The sequence below is a fragment of the Apteryx mantelli genome, chromosome 16 (genome assembly GCF_036417845.1).
Source record: "Apteryx mantelli isolate bAptMan1 chromosome 16, bAptMan1.hap1, whole genome shotgun sequence".
In the NCBI taxonomy this organism is placed as follows: domain Eukaryota; kingdom Metazoa; phylum Chordata; class Aves; order Apterygiformes; family Apterygidae; genus Apteryx; species Apteryx mantelli.
In genome coordinates this window covers 15,238,581-15,264,256 of record NC_089993.1, presented here as the reverse complement: position 1 = coordinate 15,264,256, position 25,676 = coordinate 15,238,581, and the positions used below count along the sequence as shown (strand labels likewise).

The window sequence follows — 25,676 nt, the reverse complement described above, 5'->3', positions numbered from 1 at the left end:
AGGTGCACAAGTGCTAGTGCCACTTCCAAAGGTGAGCTCGCTTGTAATATAAGCTAGGAAGAAAAGTTTTGATTTACTTGGAATTTTGGTGTTGTAAAAAGGCATTAAGATGTGACATGAGCCTCACTTTGTGATGGTATCTTTGCTTCCTTTTTTCAAAAATTAAATTAAAGAGGTGGTTGTTCTCAAGCTATTTGCATAGATCATCAGTTAATGGAAGTGAGTGTGTGTTTTCTCTGTGCCCTTGAAATGAATCATTTCTGTGCTGTCACTTGAGAAGTTTTTGAACTGTAGGTTGATAATTTATTTCATACTGAATTTTATACTGGGGAAGTTCTGTTGTTTATATGGAAACTGCTCAGGCTAGTGAACTGAAGTGACTGCCTACTTCAAAGTATGTTTTCATTGATAGCATCAAACAAAACCAAGAGCTGCCTTACTTTTTCCTCTATCATTTGTCTTATACTTAGAGATTCTGAGTTTTTATTCTGTAATAAACCAATAAAAAAATCACTGAATTTAAAAATTAAATTAAGGAGGTGTTTATTGGATAAATACCAGAGAAACACTAAAAATGGTTACTCGATTTGTATTGAGTTACCCTTCTCTAGTGCAGTTTGTTTATATAGGCAATGTCACTGCTTGTTGGTTTGTACCTAGCATTCCATTCTGAATATTATAAAACCTCTGCAACTCCCAAATGAGAGAAAATTTCTACATTTCTATTTCATAAGTAGTACATGGACAGAATTGCATGCACACTGTGGATAACTGTGTTACAAACTGTGGCATCAAGTCCTTGCTGCCTCAAAACTTCAGGAAGGAATGTCATCTTTGTAAGTTTAGTGGGGAGGCAGCAAAGTAGGAAAAATATTAGTTAGCCCATACTTTTAGAGCTTTGATACTTAACTGAAAGTCAATTTTTTTTACATGTTATAAAAATTAAAGGTGACTTTATTTAGCTAAGAATTTATGGGAAGTACTTTAGGAAGAATTCTTAGTACACAAAAATTAAGAGCACGGCAAAAAATATTTTAGAAAAGATGCATAGAACAACCTTTTAAATTAATGAGTGAGAAAAAGTGAACTGCTGCTTAGTTGCATTATAGAGTCAATAGCTGCAGTTGGATTTTTTTTCAGAGATTTATAATTCATCACTAAATTGTAGAGCGGGATGGTTAACAGTTTCAAGCATGGTCATTCTAAACTGATTATTTTATTTGATTTAAAAAAAAATTATCCATCCGTAGCACTATCTCTTGCTGTGCAGGTATCTTTTTGTTTAGAAAATAAATATTTGTCTACTTGCTTTATTAAGTTATCATCTGTATGCGAGATAATCTAGATAAGAGCTATCTAATTTTTGAGTATGTGTTTTCACAAGCTGTAATATCATTATAAGCCATATGTAGCTAATAAAGTGACTACTTTATTAGCATGTAAACTAAGTCTCTAAACAGGCTTAAGATTCATACCTTCATCAGATCTTGTAAAGGTCCCACAGTATCCATTAATTTGTACAGAGACTGGAAACAAAGCACACTGCACAGTAAAGGCTGAGAGCTCTGTAGGGCTTTGGACTATGTAATTTGCTTCAGATCATGACTAAGAAAACTGAAAAGCTTTGCCAGAAACGTCACATATACGCATTAACCATGACTTAGTTACTCATCAGTGTTTGTAAGGTGCATTTATAAAGTCACATGCTAAATATTATTATTTATTGATTAATCTTTTAAAAATTAATGGATGATTGGTATTTCTGGATAGCAGCATTCCCACAATTAGTTGTACCTCCAGGGGAACACCCTTTGAATTCTCAAGTGGGAGAGAAAGCAGTGTCACATTGCTGTTATCTCTAAGTCTGGATAACATGGCATTTTTTTAAGCTTACTAGTTTATATACATGCCATAGGGATTAACAGAAGAGTTGTTGGCCGGATATACAGAAAATAAAACTAGATTGTGCAGGTTAGATGTGAGGGGGGAAAAAATGCAGTAGTGCGGGCGAGTCGGTTTCTGGCTACTCTTTCTTTACGCAGTTGCCGAGTTGCCGTTGTTTATAATATAATGATATGGCTCAGATAAAATGCTTTTAACATTAATGTGGAAGAAAATCCTGCTTGATGCTGGGTGCTGGGCTGAAAAACAGGCCTCTTCCAACCCTATCATTTATGTTTTTATGGTGCAATCATTGACCAGTTTGACAGGTGGGATGTTTGTAATTGATATTGGTTCCATTTTATAATGTAGTTAATTCAGTGCAGTATGATATGAAAGAAGCTATGACTAAATTACAGAAATAATTAATGTATGAAGTATCATTGAATCTAAACCCATCTTGTATGTTTAAAAAATACAAATAAAAAAGCAAGAGTAAGTCAGTTGGAAGAGGGATGGTTTTATTCATTCTACAGTCCTAGCACTTTTTGCCCCTGGTCGAGAGAGAGAGAGAGAGAGAGAGAGAGAGAGAGAGAGAGAGAGAGAGAGAGAGAGAAAGAAAACATGGAGCAAAGGGCTTGCCAACCCTGGCAAGCTAATTCACAGGAATAGCAGACCTTCCAGCCTCCTTAGTCCCACGCATTAGACTCATCTTTTTCTTTTAAAATGCATTCCCTTTGCTATACAAATCTGCTTTAATAGAAGCATAAGCAAAAAAAAAAAAAAAAAAAAAGCCCTCACCTTTGACTCTGTCTGTCCAACTTTTGCCTACTCCCACTTAATTATGCACAATTTATGAGTGTTGTGAGCCCATTTCCAGCTTTATAGCTTATTACCTCCCTTCTCAGTCCACTGTTATTCCTTAGGAGTTCCTTCTGGCCAAACCTAAATGCTTCTATACATTTCCATCTGTTTTTCAAAAATCTTTGTTTTCGCATCTGCCTGGCTATTGTGTTCCTCTTTATCTCTCCCTGATGGCTCCATTACCATTAACACTGCACCTCTCCATCATTTGGACATATGACACATATATAATATCAGACTCATCACAGGGTTTCCCCAGTACAATATTCTTCTCACTTTTTTCTTCCCTGTTGCTCTCCTGCGAGACATCTCAGTCTGCCTTGGATACATTCTTAGCCATGGCCAGCCAACAATAAAAACTGATTTCTCAAAAACTAAGGGTGTATTTCTGGGACACATCAGATGAAGACAGAGATCCTCATGCATCTGAAATCAGTCTTCTGCTATGGTCATCCTTTGAGGTTGCTCACTCAAACTGCTTTTTCAGAACTTCGGAATATACTTTGTCCTCAGAACACTTCAGAACTTAGCTCCGTCCCATGGGTCCCACTCTGTCACTTGCTACCTGATCCTTCTCATTGTTCCACAGATGTTAGCAACCCTTTCACTTGTTCATTCTTTTATTCTATAAACACCATCTTTGTGGTAAATCACCCTGCTTTGCAGCTACCTTGTTATTCAAATCCCACTTCTGCCATGATAAACTGCTCACTGACTTGGCCTGTTAGTCACCTAATACATATATGTAATTTTTTGCTTCTGTTTTAACATTTTTCATTATTATTAATATAAATTATTAACAATTTGTCAATGGCATTGTGCACATTTTGTTTCTATTTAGATTGTTGAGCTCTTTGGGAATCCAAGTTCGTGTAAGGCCATGTCAGAATTGATCTCTGCAAATCGCTGTCATATAATCAGTAAGCATTAACAAGTGAGTTCAGACGCTCCTATGGTTTGGAAGGGAGGAAAACTTAAATTTAGATTATGACAACTGTTTTTTCAATACGTGTGTCTTATGTATATTACGTTAGAACTGAAGAACTTTCTTTTGTCTTCAAAGTTTGTAGAATATTACTCAAAGCAACGTGTATTGTCCTAATCAGAAGTGGATAACAATGTGTATTTGCTTTCTTTTCTCTCTCTTCTTTTTTTCCCCCCCTCATTTTCTAAGAAGCTTAAAGCTTTCAAGGACAGATAAGATACTCCAAAAAACAAAGACAAAAAGTTCAATTACTCTGGAAAACAATAGAAACTGCTAAAGGTTGTCTTTAAGAGACAAACTGTTAGATCTGTTAGTGAGTGGCAGTGTGGTAGCAATCTGGAAAGCCTTAACAACAAAGTAGTATGGGACTAAAAGAGGCATGCATATATTTTTTATTTTACTAGATAAAAGCTACTAGGTACCTATTGAAATTACTGCAAAATGGGGGACTAAGTTTTGAGGAGAGGAGATAGTCCAGCATTAAGGTCTCTAAAGATTTGTGTGGGAGGAGTCCTGAATTCAGAGACAGATGCTATCTGCCAGGCACATCTGCCATTCCAGATAAATCTTTTTTTAAATCCTTCTTTTTTTATGCTGTTTATTTCTTTGTAATAGGGCCTCTGCAGGAGTTTATGTTGCCAGTTGTTGTGCCCTCTGCAGCTCTGGTAACAGCTGCGCAGGGGGCTCTGCATGGGTTAACTCCATCAAACTTGGTTGTTTTGTTAACTTATCTCGGTGTCTGAGTATCAGATGAGTATGACTGGTCTCCTGCTCCACCTCTTCCTGACTTAGCTTTATCACTGAAGTCCAAAAGAGCCTCTATATGGAAAACCTGACATACTGACTTCTTTTATTTTCCCATTTGTACAAAGTGAGAGAAGATTCACCATAAAGTGAACAGTGCAGCTTTTAATATACCAGGAATTTGTTGTGGCTTAAAATTTCATTACTGCAAAATGTGAAATCTCTTATTTTTTGCAGTGCTAAAGGAGAGATAATCCATTAGGCAAAATGAATGTATGTTAAAGTGAATCAGATCTTATAGAGCAGTTAGCTGTATATCTTCTACAAGTCCTAGCTGTCTCAGTGTCTTGAAATGAGATACAATTTTGAGATGCAGAAATATCTACAGGGTAATATTTTTCTTTAAAAAGGAGTTTTATCCAAAATAAAGAACTTGTCACTGTCCTGGTATTCATATTCACTTCCAATAATGTATAGTATATTACATAACAACAATTAGAATGAGTATAGTATTAGAAAATAGGCTTCATAAGATGATTTGAGTTGTGGATTTTAAAAAGTTGACTAATTGGAAGACAAGAAATGACAGCTTTTAAGTGTTAACCTAGTAGACCGTTTCATTCAGACCATTTAATATGAACAGCCAATCAGTACTACTGCTCTAATTTCTATTGCATGTTTTCAGAGCATCTGGAAGCCAGTTTTGATGTAGCTATACTACTTTAAAACTAAGTGGCAAAAAAATAAAGTAAATTAAATTTAGTATCAAGATGAAAGTTGCTTTATATATTTCACTTTCATTGGTTCGATAAAAAATCTTTTTCTTAGTTTTAACCTGTGGCAGAACTTCCACTGTGTTTATAACTAAAGAGCTGCAGAAACCAAAAGACTTAATTGAATTATACAATTCCAGCTTCTTGGAGAACGCACAAGACCATTAGCTGTAGCAAATATTTACATTCAGTTTAAAACTGAATATAAGTTGCAGTTTTGTTTACTGTGAAATATGTCAACTTGGTGGAGCTAACAAGGGTTATACACACCTTCGGAAAGCGTTCTGACTATCGTGATACTGATGTTCAGAAGGTGGCAGACAGTGACTTCAGTAGATTTTACATAGTGGATATACTTTCTCCAACTGTTTTTCATGAAAGTATTTAGTCTAATAATTTTTCTGACTTAATGAATAGAATGAACCAGTTAGGCAATTTCATAAAAATCTTTATGATATAATCAATTATATAATCATGAATACTTAATAAAGTTTTTTTGTCCCCAGTAGCTACAGACACCTAAGCTGTAGAATAACATGGTAATTAAGACTGGCTTTGGGGGAAAAAATGTGTTTATGAAATAGGAAAAAATGGAACGTGTGTATCAAGATCATGAGATCTTGGAGAAAATTTTAAATTTTTCTATTGAGCTTTTTTAGAATTTGAGGAAAACAGAAAATTACACAACAGTTTTATAGTAAAGCCTATGAAATGTTCCGTCTGTTTATAAAATAGGTTATTAGCCTTTTACAGGCTAGCAGGTGGCTAGATATCTCAATTTCCACCATTTTGGATTTGTTCAGGTTTCCAGCAGTAAGGAGTATATGTAAACTAAACAATATGCTTCTGGTCCATTTAAATCAACATTGCTCCATTAGAAAAGCCCAATTCTCGCTGATCAAAATTAGTGCAAATTATCCCTTTTCTAGATACTGTGGGCTGAATCTTTCCCAAGGAAAGAGAGTCAAAGGCACACTGACTGGGCTGGAATTACCTCGTAAATGAGCTGGTGCAGTGATTTGGCGGGGTGGAGACAGCCGCCCTTATCTCGGTGCAGTATTTGTTAGCTTCACCCATGTCTGACTTTGTGGCAGGAAACGCTGCTCAAAGTTGGCAGCAGGAAAAACGTTCCCAGCGGATATTTTGCTGCCAGTTGCCAGGGCTGACGGGAGGCACGGATGGCAGTTTTCCTGGAAACTATAGTACAGCCGCACTTCCTATGAGAAACAAGTGAAAGGTGACCTGGTGCCCCAACGGGGCAGCGCGCTGGCCGCGTAGGAAGCTCGTGTGCAGCAGCCTCAGATGGCAGCGACCACACGTTTCCAGTAAATGCAGAAATATTGACATAGCTCTTTCCCAGATAACATTTATAAGAATGTGTAGGAAACTGGTTTGGGTTGAGTTTAGAGTCTGACTGGAAAAATCAGCCCTCAGGAGGGCTGAACTAAGGCTGAAATGACTGTAGAACTTGTCACATCCGCTGGAGATAAACAGATACCTTCCTGATAATGGTCAGCAAAAGTCTGAGACGTCTTGTTCCTGACACCCCTACTCATTTTAATTTCTCTCGCTTGGTAAAGGAAATAGCGTTTACTGGCTGCATCTGTGAGCCGAACTTAGACATTTGATTTCATTTTATGATTCCGTTTATGATGTCTGAATAAAATATTTTCATTGAACATTTTAGGAAGACTAGTATAATATTAGTGCTGATCTAAGAATGGCTGTTAGTAGACTGTAAAATTTGGAGTAGGAGTTTTCATTCACCAGGGGGCTGAAATTAATAACGGGCTTCGTACTGACACGAACGGGTTCCTGATTTGGCCCTCTTCTGCTTGTAGCTCCCCACTCTGCTTTATGAGCGACAGGATTTTTACTGCTTATTCCTCCAAGCTTTCTATCACTAATCTTGCTTTCTTACAAGGCTCCCCATTACACCTGTATGTATGGAATGACCCTTCCATCAAACTCCAAAAAGCCAGTAACGACCTTTAACTAATTTCCTGTGTTAGGGTGCCTTGGAAGTGTTTGACACGTTTAAGTGCGTGGTGTTGTGCGGTTTGACTCCCTAGCCACACTTGCACAACCTGCGTGGATGGTTTCTTAGTTATTTTTAACTGATGTCAGTTCTTCTGTCCATATCAGTATGAGGGTGCACAAATGTTTCCAGCGGCAAAACTGAAAGTAGTTTTGAGGGGAAGACATGCGCTACAGAGTCTGGGGCCTACATAAACCAGGACTCTGTAAACCAGGTCTCCCATTGCAAAACCGGCCATGAAGTTGCACCTTCCAGATACTAACTATAGCCACTGACTGCTACCCCAAATTGTATTTTGAGGAATCCTGGTTAGGATTTTTACAAAACACTGGGACTACAGACATTGAAAAAATACCTGTGCTTATTAATTGTAGTGCATAAATTGACATATCATACTGCAATTACTGATTTTTACTTTAAATATATTTTTTAAAGTTTTCTTGCAATCCTTGATAGCTACACACATTTAAAAAAATCTTTTATGCCTCAGGAAGAAAACATAAATTTTGTAGCAGATTTTTGTTATACAGGAGCTGTACAGAGCCTTGATTATAAATTTATTTTGAATATCTGCTTCCTCTTTTGCTAATGGGTGGAAGCCCAAGGAGCAATTAGTTTGTCACAGAACCAGTTTCTTAGTAGTGATTGATAAATGGTTGCTTTTACATAGCCCACAGACAGAGGGTGCATACCAGTGCTAAAGCACAGTTTGCAGGGAGGTCACTAGAGCCTACTATACTATCTTCATTTAAATAAGCATTACATGTTTGAGCTGTTGTGGAAACATGCAGAATCTGCTGATCAACTCTATCTGTTGCTCACATCCCGACCACAGAAGTTCAAATGAATCATTCTGATGTGCAGATTACAGACACAGACATTTAAATGAATCATTTTGTCTAGAACATTTGATTAACATTTGGGTTTTTTATTAATTTCAGAATGAGTCCAACTTCTGTTGAAATCTATGGGATACTTCTTTGACTTAAATACTGATTGAATTGGGCCAATCAAATACATAAAGAATGTGATGCTGGCGTAGGAAATAGTGTGCTGCCTTTTTATGCTGCTTTAGCATTTATATAAAAAGGGATAAAAGTTCAGCTGACAGAGCCCTAAAGCGAAGAAGGTCTTCTGCTAAGTACAGTAGAAAATAGATGTGCAAATATCATGGTGATGAGCACAATTAAAAATGCTTATGGAGGCTAAAAAAGACAACAGTCATTCTGCTTATTTAAAGTTTCTGCTGAAAGCAGTTTGGAAATTTTTGGTGCTTTGAAGTTTGCCTTTGGCTTACCTTTCTTTATAATATAAATGAAAATGCAGCTTAATTGTGATTAATTAGTTAATTAGTTACTGCAGTGACTTCTAGTTGCTTTGCAGTAATATTTCACAGTACAGTTTGCTGTGCATTTTACTATTATGCTATGAATAGAAGATTCATAAGTATCTCACTTTCTCACTTTCACTGAGAAATTTTGTTTTATTAAAGACTTTATAAAAAGACTTTTGTTTTATTAAAGACTTGTTAGATTAACTTTTGACCAATTCCTCTAATAATATACTTCCAGATTTAATATAGACAGAAAAATTAAGATCTCATATATTCACAGCAACTAATACAAAAATTAAAAGCACCTGTTAAGTACGTACAAGAACAGTAAATGAGAAATACAGCCTCATGTTGTAAAAGAAAATTGATATGCATAAGAAAAAACCTACTGTACATTTCTTTTGGACAACCAGATAAAAGCAGCAGCATGCCAGATTCAAACAACAAAGTTTTCTTTTTCTAAAACCTGCATATTGTTTTCTGATGATGGAGCTGCTCATCTCCACTGATCCAAGGTTTATATGCATTACTCTAAATTGCTTGCAGGCTCTTAAAAATCAAAAGCAATCTAAAAGGTGAACTGCTTAAAATCTCACCTGGTAGGCACTGCCTTGTTGTTTGAGACTGTGTTTCTTGATGGCTGGCAGAAGCATTTTGCCCATCAAGTCTGAACCTTTTCAAAGTAAGCTCAGCAGAAGCTCCAATATCTCATTTCTCTAGTGAGGGCAAACAACAGGAGAGCTTAGAAAAAGACCGCTGACTCTGCTGCAGCACCCCTGTTAGTGGCACTGAACTCCGTATTTACATGTGACTTCCCCCTGCACATACATACACACATAATCCGTTAAGCTTTAGCCGCACGCTTCTATTGGCGGAGAGGGCCCTTGCGAAAACAAGTCCTCCACGGCGATACCTCAAAGTGATGAAGTCAGAAGGGTGAAGCGGCGTTAATCGCAGGGCCTGATCCCTGCCGGAAGGCCTGTTTGCTGTACCAGGCTCATAATCGTGGCAGCTTCTTTTTAAACACAAGCTGAAAAGACGTAATTGCCATTTGAGAATAGTTCAACCTTCAGTATAGTTACATAACCGAAGGCAAATAATGGCTGCATCTAATTGCGAGAGCTTTTTTTGGCATGAGGGAAGGATTTTTACGGTAGAAGTAGCTATTCTGCAAAGCTGTGCACGTTCACAGTGTAATAAACCGTTCTCCCTGGCAAAATGAGCCAAACTGGCAAAAATATTGGCAAAAAAAGAAATTACTGACAAAAATTCTATTTTCTTTACCACTTCTGCTCTCACAGCCGTATTGGTCAGGAGTCATACTCCTTCACACCTTTGAAAAACAATATTATTTAGCAGGAGCTTGTAACATCCACTTGTCCTCTGTAGAGTTTAGAAACCAATCAACGTTACAGCTGAAAAAGGGCCAATGTATGCTTTAAAATGTACTTTACTGTAAACCTCAGGATTATTTTAAGCAATCGAAAGAACATTTTAATAAAAAATCACCCATAAGGAAAATGTTTTCTACTGCTATAGCATTCTTACCATAATGAGATTTTAGGTAAATGTAAGTTCTTTTCATTTGAATAAAAAGTGTGTAATATCATGATTCTGTGTACTTAACTTGAATACAAATAGCCCTTTAAATAATTTGCCTTTTTAAACCATAATGAAGAATTTATTTATGTTTTCCTCCCTCCCTCCCCAAAGCAGTGAAGCGCAGTAGATGCATTACTTATTAACCAAAAAGGGGTTGACCCCTGAAATGAATGAATAATTTGTCATCCACATTAAGCGTGTATGTAGCATGTACGTTTTACTTAGTAAATGTAATATACATGTGTGTTTTTTTATTCTAGGCCATTAGTTGCTTTTTTCTTTTTCTTACAGTACCTTGTAAGCTAAAACATAGACTTTAAGGTAACATCTGAAAACGTTTTGATTGTTGTTATTTACAATGCAAGTATTTGCCTAGTTCAATTATTTTGTTGTTCATTGTGGCTAATCTTTTGTCGTTCATGTTAAAGTAAAAAATTCTCTTTCCATTTACAATCTTTGTAACCTGGCAGCTCTGCTTTTAGGTCCCACTGTTAGTATTTTCCATTATATACTCTATTGTTACGGGTTTGTCAATTTATTAAATAAGTACTATTTTTTAAATCTCAGAAGTAATATTCATATGAGGAAGCAATGTGGGGCGGCCCTGGATTAGGCTTTTGTATGGTTTGTATTATTTTATGTTTATCACTCTTTTTTGTTAAGCCACTAGGTATGGTTTAATTTTGAAACACACAGTGAAACCCGTAAACTAGGGTGATTTACATTTGATAAAATACCACTGACAGTTGTGTATGGAGTTTAAGATGAACTGTGCTTTATTGTTGAAATTCAGACCTCATACACTTTAGCACATAAGCTTTTTGCAGGAGAAAAATGCAGAGACTGGGAGATGGAATAATACTCCTTCAGTCTTTAGGAAGACTAAAAGGCAATAATGTGGCTCCTTTGAGTCTGCTATTTTCTTTGTTTTATACTAGTGACTTTGTGCTCTTACAAGCCCAGCCAGTGCATCACTCGTTTCACTTTGCAGTGCCCACAACCCAATAGTCCTCACATTATCCCGACTCGGTTTGTTTAACACTCTTCCCCTGAGGCTTCTTTGAATGTGAGGATATATAATCCCTACACAGTTACGCTACGTAATTATCGCTCGGCTCTGAGCGCTCAGAGTAACTTGGGGTAGTTGTGGAGCAGGAGATTGAAATGTTTTGACAAAAAAGGCCTAACTTTTTAACTCTATCCTCACTTGTGGAACTTGCCTGGGTATTTCTTGTGCCCGCGCCTGCCCCCGGGGGCTTTGTACAGCGACTCTCCCTTCTGTCCAGGCAGATGCAGGGCCATTGGGCGACAGGGTGAACAAGGTGATGGACGGTTACTTCAGTGACTCTCTGTTTCTTTGCCTCATTGCAAAGTAAGTGCCAGCCTAAGTGAAGGTGGAGCCTTTTCTGTGTCTTCCCCACCAAGAAAGTTAGCCCATACTTAAAGCACCTTTAAACATAAGTCAGATATTTTTTCTTTGTGCGTGGTAGAAGTTTGGCTGGAGGAATCCAGTGCAAGTGTGAGGCATAAGCAATTTTCCTTTATTTCCACCTAGCAAAAGGAATCACAGGCACCTTGGGGGTCTCCTCGCATGCTTAATATTCAGGTACATGCTGATATTGGCTTGATTAATATGCTGGATTAAATATGAAACCCCCCCTCCCCGAAATACAGTTCTCATTGCTGATGGTTTCGTGAAGTTAATGTGCAGTCACAGAGTTTGTAATTAGAAGACACTTTGTTAATATGAAAGTCTTATTTGAGTAGTGCAGGTTTCTGTTTGCATAATAACTTTGTAGTGGTTCAAATGATGAAGTCAAAGTGTTTGAGATGCTGATGTTTCTGAAGTCGTGCTACATCTGATACAGCACTGATAGACAATTCTGATAATACCTGCACTTATAGAAGCTAAATAATAAAAAGACTAATAACTTCTGTTTAGTTTTGTTCAGCAGTATAATGAGTTTCAAAGGTTAATCTTTTAGGAGTGCTTAATACAGTAACATAGACTTAGGTGGAGTTAGAACTCCAGTTGGATTAAACAAATCAGAAGGTTGAAGTAAAACTAGTTATTTAGGACTGCGTTTGCTACGATATTATTTTTACGAGCTAAAGTGGTTTTGTTGAAACATCACTGTATGACATTAGTGAATTAGAGGGTATATATTTGTGCCCTTGCAGCCCGTGTGTACACTGTCTATAAAGAATAGTTATTCATATAAAAGGATTAACAGAAACATTCCTCAATATACTTGTGTTTCAAGCTGAAATGATGGTACTTTCAGAGAAGTGACAACAATGCATCAGTTAGTATATGATAAAGAGGCTGTGATGTGGGCAAAGATCTTTTTTGTAAGGTGCTTCTGATTTTATTGCACTGACTGCTTCCAATCTTTGGCTGACACTTTTTTCATATTTTTCAGTGCTGTTGTTTAAGTGTAGAAGTAAAAAGCAATATAATATTAATTGGATTAATTCAGGACTGTTTATTTGTGTATTATCTGGTTGTGAGAATTCAGCAAGTTAATATTTGTTCATAGCGTGTCTGAAAATGTTTTGGTAATTATTTTAAAAAATTGAAATTGAATTTGTAAATCAGCTCAAGTAAGCAAGATTCATTCGCAAATTTTAGATTAGTTGCTTTAGAACCGTCTTTTCTATGAGCACAACTTTTGATCCCTTTCATTTTTTTTGATCTACTGCAATATTTCAGGTTGTAAGACCTTTGAGGGAAAGCTTTAAAAAGGAGACCACAATTGTACTTAGGCTGCGACCCAATTATTCATACATTCATGCTTCTAGAACCAGCCTCTCTGGTTTCAGAAATTCAGCCGGCTTCCCCGAAGGGCCACTAAACAAACGAGCTCCGGTGAAACTTGCTGTGGCAGTTGGATGTGCTGCTGCCCTGACAGCCCAGTCTCCCTTCTGGCAAAGGTTACCTGCCCCAGCAGCGTCAGCAGAGGCACGCGTGTGCCAGAAACGGACTGCAAAGGTGCACTCCTTTAAGGTGCATTAATCCGAACTCAAGCTGCTGCAGGCCTTTTATTTTCCTTGTGCCAGCTCTACCACAAGAGCAGGACCCTCCTGCAGAGAGTCGGTAACAGCCAGGCTGGGAGAGGCATGAGAACATCACAAACCATCACAGCTCTTTCCCAGCTAACAGGAATCAGCATCCTGACCTGCTTTTAGTGAAAACCCCACAAACCAGCTAACCCAGCTCATTCAGAGGAGTTTTCCAAAAGGAGTCAGAGCTTATCTGACTCATGACAGTAGCATGATTCCCACCCCCACCACCACCCCCAAAACAACTCCAAACCCCAATATTCTGTTTCAAAAGACATGGTTCTATATTAAAAACATAGGAGGTTTGAATTTTCTGGTTATGCTGGGGGGCAGTTGACAAAAACTGGTAGTTGCATAGTAATGGGCTAGACAGGAGTATTTCTTCCTTTTCTGTTCAAGAGATTTTTACTTGGGCATATTTATATTTGAACTTTAACCGAATGGCCAAACTACTGAAATGCACTTTTAGGGCATTGCTTATGTGGATGCATTCAGAGACCATAATGGTGCTTCTGTGTGCATCTTTTGTTTCCGTGTACTTTGGATAATTTTATTAGCTATTGTTTGAAAATGTCATTAGACATTAAATCAGTTTATTTAGCTATTGTGGGCTAATCTAAACATACAGAATATAATACACTGCTCCAGACCTTTTCCTGTCAGCAGGCTTTCAGAAGTTCTTTCTTTTGCAAACCTCAAGTGGTTGGAACAAGGGGAGGGCCTTAACCCTGTGTGTCTTCTGTAAAGACTACAGAATGGTCTTCAGGTACTATAGCTCACTTTACAGATCAGGAGAGATGGGAGAGGAGGTGGTTGAGAAGGAGAAAGAAACAAGTCCAGGGCCTTACTGTCATCTCTAATAAATGCTTGAGTGGAGTTTCCCCACCCCCTATCTCATTTAAGGATCTTAGACTTAAAGCAACAAGATTGCACACTCCAGACTGTAGTTAGCTAGCAGGATTTCATAGGCATCTGACCATGAAACACTCCCTCTTAGCTTCTAAAATCTGCTAGATTGAACATTACTTCTTGAAGTCTTCCAGATCCTGAAGAAAACTTGCACAACAGTCTTTTAAGATGAGGTTATAGTGGTTGAAGGATTACGACTTTTAAAGGATATTAAAGAAACTTTAATATGTTTCAAATCTAAGAAATGGGAGTTAAAACATCATTGCCTCTGGTTATCCATTTTACTATTGCCACTTGTGATCTTTGTTGGTTTGGAAATACAATTGATTAATAAATCTCTCTTCCAGCAGGTTTTTTGGTAGCATAAATCTGTTATATGTGTTGTGAATAGCAAACCTGGAAGAGAAGAAAAAACAGGAAGAATGCAACAAAGATGTTGACCTAACTGGATAAATATTGGACTGTTTGTAACATGAGAAAATTCAGTAATTATGACTATTATTATTATGACTATAAAACCTTTGCTCAAGGAATGAAAATAAACAACATACACTCTGTGTGGAAGTGGGAGACAGCCTTTACATTAATACAGATTCACTGTAATCTTTTCTCCATAATAATTCTTAACAATTTGGGGATTATTTTCGTTAACAACTAAAACTGTTGAGGGTGTCTAGGGAGTTTGGAAGCTGTGCATAATAAGACATTTTGCAAACATTGCACACCGGGAAAACATTTGAGAACCAATAATGTGGTTGCTGTTATAAGCACTATTAGGTGCATTTCTTAATGTTGCATTACAGTGGTCTGGCGGGTAGGTTGTCCATCTGTCTTTTAACAACAGAAGATTTGCTAGCCAGTCTATTTTTGAATCATTCCATATAAAATTTACTTTTAGGCTTACTCTTCAAAGAAAAAATGTGGTTGTAAAAAAAATGTGTGTCAGAACAAAGGTGATAAAACATCAATTAACTACAGCACAATAACACTGCAAACTAATTAGGACCACTGTGGAGCCTGACTCCTTGTTTCTAGATGTAAAGAGTTTTTCCTTAACATAAGCTATAGCTAAATGGTTTTCTCAGACACAGATTGTTCATGTGTTATCTGAACTGGACCAGCTCCATCTATGTTCAGAATTTTCTCTGGAGTGTCCTAATACAAAGAGTAGTTGTGTCTTAAGAGTCTGACACCAAGTAGAAATAAAAGGCTGAAATAGTATACCACTAACTTGCTTTAATTAGTTGTATGTTTCTGTACTTAAGCTTGAAGGTTGGAAGTATTGCTTTAAAGACTACCTACAAAACTGGTGAATGAGCAGCCACCGAGGGTACCACTTCAAAGGGGAACGCCCAAAAGAGCAACAGAAGGAAGCTGCTTTACAATTCCCTAAGTTCCTCTTTGCAGCCCAGAGCTTGCAAACGAAGACTAGAATAGGTTATTCCCCTTTGTATTAGTTACAGAGCCAGCTCCCAGCAAATAAAACTGAAGGTGGAGCAGTCATACTAAGTTCTACCTAAAAACTTATGCCTAACGCAGCTTGATACGAAAAGAATCCTGCCTAATCTTAATAGTCTTAATTTTAATAATCTTAATCCCTTTGTGGCTAAGGGATATTCCTCACACATGGTCTGCAGACAAGAAACTGATTAAAAATTCTGGGGCTGGTTGCAGCTCTCAGTTGCACTGGTGCAACTTTGAGATTGAAGTCTTCATGGTTACTCCAGATTTAGACCTTACTGCTGAAGCAGTAGAACAGCTCTTGGTTTCTACCACTTTTTATTTTTTCAGACCTTTGTATACAATCTCACTGTAGCTAATACTAAAGAAGTAAAAAAAGCATAAGAAATTGGGCATTATTTCCTTAGGATCAGTTGAAGCTCTAAGAATTTTGCTTTCATGCCAGTCATCCTAAATTATTTCTAAGCTTTGTCTTTGCAATCATGCTGTAGCTGCCATTAGCCATTCAAGATGCAGGCTATAACTTTGTCACCATAGGTGATGGCTCCAGCTGGTCAAGCTCCTTTGTTTTGGCCCTTGTGAGCTTTGCCTCCCTGTCCCCTTCAGCCATCTTCCCACACTACCCGCGACAGGAGGTGCTGCCTGTTGTCCCACTCTGCTGCCTCTGGATCCCCCATCATTTTCTTCCCTCCTCTGTAGTAATGGCTTTGTCTTCGCTTTGGGACTTTGCAGTTTGTGAATAGTAACTCACAATTCATGGTAATTCACAGACTAGTTCACTAGTTCCGCATGTCCTGAATTCTGGAAGTGTGTTTCCATTGTCTTCAGGTGTCAGCAGTAACGTCACTGCTGACTTATTTAAGAATGGTGTCATCATTTAAAACATGATTAGAAGACCAGTTTGAGGGTAGCTTAAAAACAAATACTTCATCTCTGTTACTGATGATATAGGAGGTAAAAAGGATGAAAAAAGAATTTATGGATTTGGCAGTTCAAACCATTTTTACACTTGCACTATGTGAAATTAGACCTGGAAAAGAGGGACCTGTAGTAAGCACGAAATTCTAAAATGCCACTTGTGCCATAAAGTATTTACAATACTTTATTATCATTACTTCTTTAAGTATTAAAAGTCAGTGCATGTAGTCTGCAGCAGCAAATATTGTCAGATGTTGTGTAATGGAAATACGTAAGAGCCAATATTTAACATTTTGAAATATGAAGTATCCAGGATAATTTTTGAAATCATTTCACTTAAATTCAGTATATATTACAACAAAATACTAAGGTATTTTCATCAGATGACTTTAAACTAATCTCTGTATTTCCTTTAAAAAATAAAATTAAAAAAATGAGTAGTGGAGAAACAGAGTATTCTTCATGTAGCTAAAATTCTAAAGCATAGTGCTGAGAGAAAAAATAGTTATAAATAATTCTATTTCCATGTTTATTGCTCTGGTTGTTTGAATCTAGAATGCTTTTTAAATCATCTGTTTTAGGCCTTTATATTGCAAACAAACTTTGGATAGGTAGATGCATACGTAGAGGCAGAACAAACTACAGAAATTAATAGATCTTGTGTAGCCTGAGGTTCGGTCTTCACAGAATTGTTTGCAGTTTTTTTGTTTATTTTTGAAGTGTTTTGGAATATTTTTTCCAACTAAATATATGATATTCCATATATGACAGATGAGTAGTACCAAACTTCAAACCATCAGACAACTTTCCTTTGCTTTGTTTAGAAAGATCTTTTTGATTATGCTTGTATTTAAAGTGCACTGGTGGGTAATCATAGAGCATGTATCTGTTTAAACCAAATTAAAAGAGTATCACGAAACGACACCTGCTTAAGTCTTTAATTAAAAGTGACTTAATCTCTAAGAATCTCCACATACATAAGCAGAAAGTATCTGTGTTTAATGTGTACTTTGAACTGCCATTCATTTAAAAATCAAAGATTTGGAAATGAAACACAGTATGCTAGACGTTACGATGCTTGACTGGAATCCCTTTTTGTTGGCATAGCCTAGTTTTCTTGATGCTGTCAGCCTCTGGGAATGCATTCTTATTAAAAATCATGTAAAGAAGGAAAAGATAAAAAGATTAGCTAAAAAAGTGTGTATATATCAACTATATATATAACATGCTTAAAATAGGCAAATGTAGTTGGACATGTAATGGAGAATTGCTCCTCCCTTTTGTGATTAGTGTTCTGTCATTAAACAGTTGTACTGCCTAATATATTATTATTTTGAATCAATGTAAATATATAAATTGTCATGTATTTTTACCAGTTCTTTAATTTAAAATGCTTCAGCAGAGTCGGTCATACAATTAGTTGGTACTGAATACTGTATTTACTGGTAATCTATGTTCTTTGCTGGATTGTTTGGTTCACAGGCTGTGCTTAATTTAGTCATCGATCTGTATTGCTAATGGCAGCATTTAGCCTTCACTTTCCTTTCACTGCAAAAAAAGACAGTGTAAAGCTCCAATTAAATTCTCTTCTATTACTGGGAGATACCTTTTCCTTAAAACAGGCCTGTGCTTTTTTCTTATTGCTAAGTATGTATGTGTTGGTCATTTGGAAGGGTTTGCAGAAGGAATACTGGTTGTGTTTCAAGATGAATGTACCCCATAGAAAGAGATCTATTTTCTGTATTTTTCCCAGCTCTGTGAATTTTGCTGAGGTAACAAGAATTAAAACTAAGGATTGATCTTAGTTTACTTAATGTTCATTAATGTTAGTTCATGTTCTCCTTCTCAACTATCTCAGCTTTTCTCCTGCAAAAAACCTCCTTATTTTCTTGAAACAAATGTATAGACAATCTTATATTTTCCTGTTATTTGGCAGCTGGGGATGGTAAAGGGCATTAAGTGATAATAAGCACTGGTTTTTAGCTATTGAAGGGAAAAGGAAGGAAGGAAGTGGAGCCTCTTACTTCAGTTTTTGCAGATCCATATTTTCAGCTATCCCTGCAAACAACGTATTGGTGGCACCCATAACGATTTTCAGCACAATAGTATGCCTAATCTCACTTCTACCTCTCCTCACAGTGAAGTTTAGTATGTTGTTTGAGAACCTGAACCTAACTCCCAAATAACACGAAGACATTCAGTAATGAGTGAGGGGTGAAGGAGACACAGGTAATGGAAGGAGCCCCTGGAATGGCTGTGGATGGGAAGGTGGCATGTGTAACGGGGTGAACAGAGGAACGTAAAGGAATCCCGGGGATGTGCAGTGAGCTTGGCTTACACGGGCTCAGACGTGTGTAACCCTTTTGACATATTCAACTTGTCTGTCTTAAATGAATTATTGTAATGTCTGTGTTAGGTATATGCTGAATTAAACTAATAGTGAAAATGTGTGGAAATACACCCAGAAAGGAGATAAATATTTCTTGAAAAACGTTTCAGAGCTAATGTTTGAAAATACAGTGTTAAAAACATTTGCTTTTGATTTGCCTTTGACCTCCTCCAGAGCTCACCAAACAAGTTTTGGGTGAGAGGAACAAGACTGCGCAAAGAACCTTGGCTTGATTTAAATGTGGGTAGTTGTGTTTTTAGGATGGAGACCCAAATACTGAGAGGTTAAGTGTGTGGGGTTTTTTTGAAAAGTTAAGGGGTTTATTTTGTTTGTTTGTTTATAAGCTTTCTTTTTCCTCTTATGCTATCATTTCTTTCTATTGATAGTTTTAAAATATTTCAGATATTGTTTGGATCATTGTAATCTGCTGTTTACAAACCTATGTAAGAGAGGATTGCATTTGTCCTTGCTGTGGCCAAATAATATAGTGATACAAAGATTCTGATATGACAATCAAAGAATCATGGTATTTTTCCCTGGGAAAGATTAAACCTAGCATCTCTAGGAGTTGCATTCAGGCAGAGAGAACTGAGGTCATAGATCAAGCTGGTCTTCAAACTGTGACACAGGTATTTCACTGTGAAATTTACTGGTAACTGTTGACATTGCACATCTAAAATTCATTAAGGTAAATCTTTATGCACCCTCTTTTCTGCTGCCTCAACTTTGTTTCAAAAAACTATAGCCACCAGTGGAAGATTTCAATTAAGATTTGAATTAAAAAAATGAGAGTTTGCAGTTAAATGCTATCCACAGCTGTTTTTCCATGATTATTTTAAAATTTATTTCACCACAATATTAGTAAACAAATATGTTTATGATTATAATAGGTAGTAGGAAAAATCAAAACAACAATCCGAATAAATTCTGAATGCTTTTTGCTTCTGTTATTTAAAATCTTAACTATTTTTGACAAGACTGAATTAATCATAGAATAATTCAGGTTAGAAGGTGACCTGAGAAGGTCATCTCTCCAAACTCCTGCTCAAAGTAGGGTCAGCTATGAGATTAGACCAGATCTTGAAAACTTCTGAGGATGGAGACTGTCTAACCTTTGTGGGCAACCTGTTCCAATGCTTGATTGTCCCAATGTTTAAAAAAAACCCAAACTTATAACCAGTTAGAACTTGTCTGGTTTCAACTTAATGCCTGTCACTTCTTGTCAGCTGGTGGAGTGACAAGATGCATCACTGTAAAGAGCCTGGATCTGTCTTCCCAATAACCTCCTTATAGGTAATGGACAGTTGCTATTAGATCCTCCCGAAGCCTTCTCTTCCCCAGGCTGAATGAGCCCAGTTCCCTCAGCTTCCTCTTCTCACAGGGCAAGTGTTCCAGCCCCTTGATTATCTTGGTGGCCTCTGTTGAACTCACACCAGTTCACTGAAGTCTTTCTTGTACTGGGGAACCCAAAACTGGAGACAGTATCTACCCGTAGTCTAACAAGTGCTAAGTAAAGGGGAAAAATCACTTCCTTCAGTCTGTTGACTTTGTTTCTGTTAATACAACCCAGGATGCTGTTAGCCTTCTTTGCTGCCAGGACACACAGCTGGCTCGCTTTCAGCTTGCTGTCCATCAAGACCCTTGGGCCTTTTCAGCAGAGCTGCTCCTCAGCCACTCAGTCTGCAGCCTGTATTGTTGCAAGGGGTTATTCCTTTCCAGGTGGAGGACTTAGTATACATTCAGCCCTCAAGCGTATTTTCTAGTCCCTCCAATTTGGTGTCATCAGCAGACTTGATGAGAGTATACTCTGTCATCTCTTCCAGGCACTGATAAGGATGTTAAATAAGACAGGTCCCAGTTTAGCCTGCTGTACTTCTTACTGACCTCCAGATAAAGTACGACCCTTTAACCACAGCCCTCTGAGTCTCGCTATCCAAACAGTTTTTTAGCCATTTAGTTTTCCTAACTTGGATGCAAGAATATTGTGGGAGACACTGTTGAAAGCCTTGCTAAAGTTGAGATAAATGGCATCCACTGCTCTCCCCTTTTCCACAAATCCAGTCATTTTATCATAGAAGGCAGTTAGGTTGGTCAGGCATGATTTATTCTTAGTCAATCCTTGCAGACTGTTTTCGATCAGTTAATGATAACTATGTTTTAAGTCATTCCAATCCAAACACAAAATGTAGATGTTGTAGTTCATAGTCCATATGAAATTCTTGAGAGTAAAGGAGAAATATTTATACTATTTCTATTTGTTAAAGTGGAATAATCTGAATTGAAGATTGCATCACACTGTGGTGTTGTCATGGAATGCGAGTGTTTTTTTTTTCTTTGCAAAATTGTATGTATTAGGAGATAGGAAACGATGGGAAATCTATGGAACACTGTTTTGGAGAAGACACAATTACCAGATACTCCTTACAGGTTCTTCCCCAAGATTATATCTTTCAGAGTTTTGGCCCTGCTTGAACACCTGAACCAAATTTATCTTGAGTTCCACACTGCATATTATTCCTTTGAATGTGTAATCTGTAAATGGACTCAGCTGTTCTGAGGTAGTTTGTCCTCTCTCTTTTTCACTGGTAGCATATCTATCACTTTTCTCATTTCCTGGGGAGTAGAGGGCATGTTCCTTGGTGTACCTTTTCCATTGCCGATTTTGCCCACTATTCGGTATGAGGGAAACTTGCATCAAGAAGTGCTATAAGGAATGATCTGGCTCTTAAAAATCTACTAAAATATCTAATTTTGATAAATGGCCTAAATTTGAACTTGCAGCCAAGGTTTTAGAAGCTGGTGAATTTGCTGGATGCAAAAGAGGTGAACATCAGCATCGGTTCCATTTATTGAGTTAATTTATATTTAAGGTTATTGCTTACACTGGATTGCTTACACTGTCAGAGATTCAAAACACGGAATAAGAAAAACAGCCAAAACCCAAAGACAACTTAGTGTAATACCTGACAACATTTTTGTCAACCCAAAGAGTTCTCATATTCTCTTTCATGCCATTTTACATGCTATTGTCACTAAAATTCTTATGCAGAGAAGTATCAGGTTGGTCTTCATGCAAAAAAGACATGTAAATTCAGATATGTGGAGGCTTAGAGAAGTTTTCCTGTGTTTCGTATGCATCTGGGCAATGAGATCAAATTTTTTTTAGTAGAGTGTCTTGCAGGTGTATAATTTAGAGGAGTCTTCTGTAGGCCGACTTAGGTTTGGGGATCTCAGGCTTTTTTAACAATGGCCCCTAAAAAGATGGCTGTCCATGGAGCTGCACGCATGTAATGTGTTTGGCCCTCTGTGGAGACTTTAAATTAGAGGTTTGTCTCGTTATAGCTGACATCTTATTTAATATATCCTTTATGTCTCTATACATAAAGTAGACTCTAAGATTAGTGTGGTTCAATATATTGAAAGTAATAGAAAACAGACCCAGAATAATTGTTGCATGTTTAAAAAAAATCATAAAATGAAAGAGGAAGTGCATCATTTATTATAACACCATGTAGACTAATGAAAAACATACTGCAGGCTGGAAATTTGTTAAGAGCTGAACTCAAAAAGTTTCCATTCCCAAAAATGCCTTGGGGCCTCCGGCTGTAAGCTTGTGGCTGAGGAGGCCCTATGGTAAACTGACATAAAAAATAACTACTCCATAAACATTCAGCTCCTCTTTCACAATAGTTGGAAAGAAGTTTTTAAAAGTGTTACCAATTGATACTTGACCATACTTTATCAAAGTAAATGGGAGGCAATGAATTATTGTGACGAGAATATTAAATTGGGAATTAAACACTGGGGAGATAGGCACAATAATGTTGCGTTCATTGTGCACAGTAGAAAATGGAAAAGACGAAGTGATTTGCCGAGGGCAACAGAGCAGCGCTCGGTACTGGCAGAGCGCTGGATGTTCGCATTAACGGATCCTGGCTCCCAGCCCTTTGCTCATTGACTGGACCAAGGTGAGCAGGCTGCCAGCCTCCGCCCCCGAGGGTAGGTACCGCATCCCCGAAAGGTGCAGTAAATTGGATCCGTCTTGGTATGAGCCTACTTAGGTGGCTAATTTGTGAGCTTTGAGAAGGAGGATCATCTGGGAGCAAATACGGGTTGCCTGAACTAACTCTGCAGTGAGGACCTGCTCAGTTTTCCAGTACATTTTCAGAGAAGTAAATAGTGGGTCTAGGAGGCCCAATTTTGGTAATTATTTTCACTGTTGTAGATTGATGAAAAAAATGTACACAGTAACAGTTGCACTACATTGTTATAGCTGTACTTACTAGAGGTGCAGCCCAGAAGGATGTCAGTCCAAGATTGAGCCACTGGAGGGAAAAAAAAAAGAAAAGCAAGAAAAAGTGAAAAGATTGTTCATAGGTGGTTGAGAGAAATATAAAAAATCCATCAGTTCTGATTAAAAATAAAAATTACAGATCACACTCAGTTTTTTTTTGTCCTAGGTGTCACTGTACCATGATTTGGATAGCATTCATCATACACAGTGTTTTCGTTCAGTGATTAGAAAATCCAAAACATTATTTTTTGCTATGTTTGGAATTGAATTGCTGCTTGACGTTGTGATTAGTGACCTCATGACTGTAGCTGAAAGGCTGATAGGAAAATCACTGCATCACAGTGGTGTTATGGTTTTATTTATATTTGTGAGGTGAACGGAGATTCTTGAATAAAAGCTATATACGGATCTAAAAATAGAAACTCATACAACTTCCCTCTCCTCTTTGAACATTATGTCCTGCATAGTGGGTTAAAACTGAAATGTAACAGTCCCAGTATGAAACATTTGTCATGTAGTATGATACTATGACAAATGTCAGGGTTTTTTTATTGTAAAAAGTAGTGGTTTGGCATACTGTGTTACACTAATTCACTTTGATTACTGGGTATATATCTCCTCCTTTGCGCACTGTGGAAAAAATATGTATTTTTTAGTAAATTTATATTAAAAAATAAAAGCATTATATATCCGGCCAGCCAAAATTTGTAACCAGTATTTTGGTATACAGATGTAATGAATCTAAGGGAGAAGAAGAATGAAGTAAAGCACTGATTTCCATTTTTCTTGCTGTAAAATGAATGTTTAATATTTTGACAATAAAGAGGTTTAAATGTTTTAGCTTATTTATATATGATTGAACTGTAGTATTTGGAGAGCAAGATAACTTTAAGAATAGACTGTCCCCCCAGTATCAGAGGTGGGTTGTCCCCTAAAGAGAAAGATTAACCCTATTAAGTAAGGGTACTTAATTATGACTGAATTTTAATTTAAGAGGAATACTTTATTTGTGCAAAAATGGTTTAAGAGAGCAGCCCCTGCACTCCATTCTTTTTATATTAAAATTTTATTAAAAGGAATAATAAAGCCTGTGAAAGATCTAATCTCTTACTGATTCAGATTTTCCCTTCCCTGTTTCTCTACTACTATTAATGGTTATGGTCTTTACAGGCTGCTGCATGGGATATAGTCAGAGCTACCAAGCTTCCCTGTTCAGCCTGGCTTCTGTTTGTCCTGGTTTCTCACATATTTCCATATATTTGCAAGGGCTAAATTGTATTTGTGATGTGTCACATAGGTGTAAATCACCTAACACTAGCTGTAGTGGTCTTCAAATATGATGTAGTAGCTGGCTGTTTGATCACAGGTGGTTTATCTTCTCCAGCACCAAAATGAAAGTACCACTGATTCACGTGGAGAAACAGCAGATTTTTCTGATTATACTTTCATACAAATTTAAGCTGTGTTGAAGGTCTTAATGAGACAGCTGCTCCATGCTTTAGATCAGGAAGTGCGTGTGGAGAGCTCTTCTTGTCTGCATTTGTTAAATGGGAAGGAGGATTTAAGTTGTTAAACTGGCGGGTGCGAAAGGGCCTGGCTGATACCACTCACTGCTGAAGTCCCATGCCTGGAACAGCTGTAATACGTTCTGGGGCTCCTTAGTGCTCCTCAGTGAGCTCCAGTCATGTAGCGACAGGCCGTAGAGGATGGCTGTCCCTGGCTAATGCAGCCCCTCAGTGTCATTGGTGTGACCTGGCATATAGTTACAGATGTGAGTAGAATTACACGTGAATTATCATCGACTTCAGCTGGCCAAGTTGCACATAGGAACGTACTTATGCACGTGGCAAGGTGCCGTGCTGAGGTCTGCGTTCAGAGGACCACAGCTGTATGTTTACAGAGTTCCTAGACGTGGGATGGAGAAAGGTTCTGTCCACATTGGTCACTGAGTAGTCACCAAAGAGAAGCTTTGGTATTGCTGACCTAGTCTGGATTCACAGTAACGATGCGTATCACATTGCCTGCCTTCTTAGTGACTCAGTAGCTCATCCTGGAATGATTTGATTTTCTTGCGTTCTGATCCTTTTTGATGGAGAAATACAGTTCCTTTTATGTAGTAAACAATGTTTCAGAAATGATTAAATTACAACATGAATCATACCTGAAATGCTGAGCTACGCTCTGCTTTTTACGTCTTTAAACCAATGGAAATGAATAATAAATTTTGTAGTGAGAGACTTAAAACGTGGGTTGCAGAAGCTTTGCTGGGAGGTGAACCCACTGATTTTATGACTTTTGATGTAATCAACTATCATGGACCAAAAGGCAGGTTAATCAGTTTGAAATAAACTTATAGCATGTACAGTATGAGCATATTATGTCTAGATAGCCTGAAGAACACAATACATTTTCAAATGTCATG

General features: G+C 37.5%; 2 protein-coding genes across 9 annotated transcripts in view; one reads left to right on the top strand and one right to left on the bottom strand.

The window, feature by feature from the left end:
• Positions 1-25,676, top strand: part of C16H7orf50 (chromosome 16 C7orf50 homolog) — a 135,628-nt gene that overhangs the window by 50,957 nt on the left and 58,995 nt on the right. The gene's annotated exons all lie outside the window — the stretch shown is intronic.
• The window catches only part of GPR146 (G protein-coupled receptor 146), a 56,929-nt gene that overhangs the window by 7,758 nt on the left and 23,495 nt on the right, over positions 1-25,676 (bottom strand). For 2 of the 4 annotated variants that reach the window (XM_067306183.1, XM_013950962.2), the window contains one exon: positions 23,244-23,285. The exons of 1 other annotated variant lie outside the window; for it this stretch is intronic. The gene's annotated coding sequence lies outside the window, so the exon portion shown is untranslated. Of the gene's footprint in view, positions 1-17,545; positions 17,718-23,243; positions 23,286-25,676 lie in introns of those variants that run through there. One more of the 4 variants, XR_001293766.2, reaches the window with a different exon arrangement.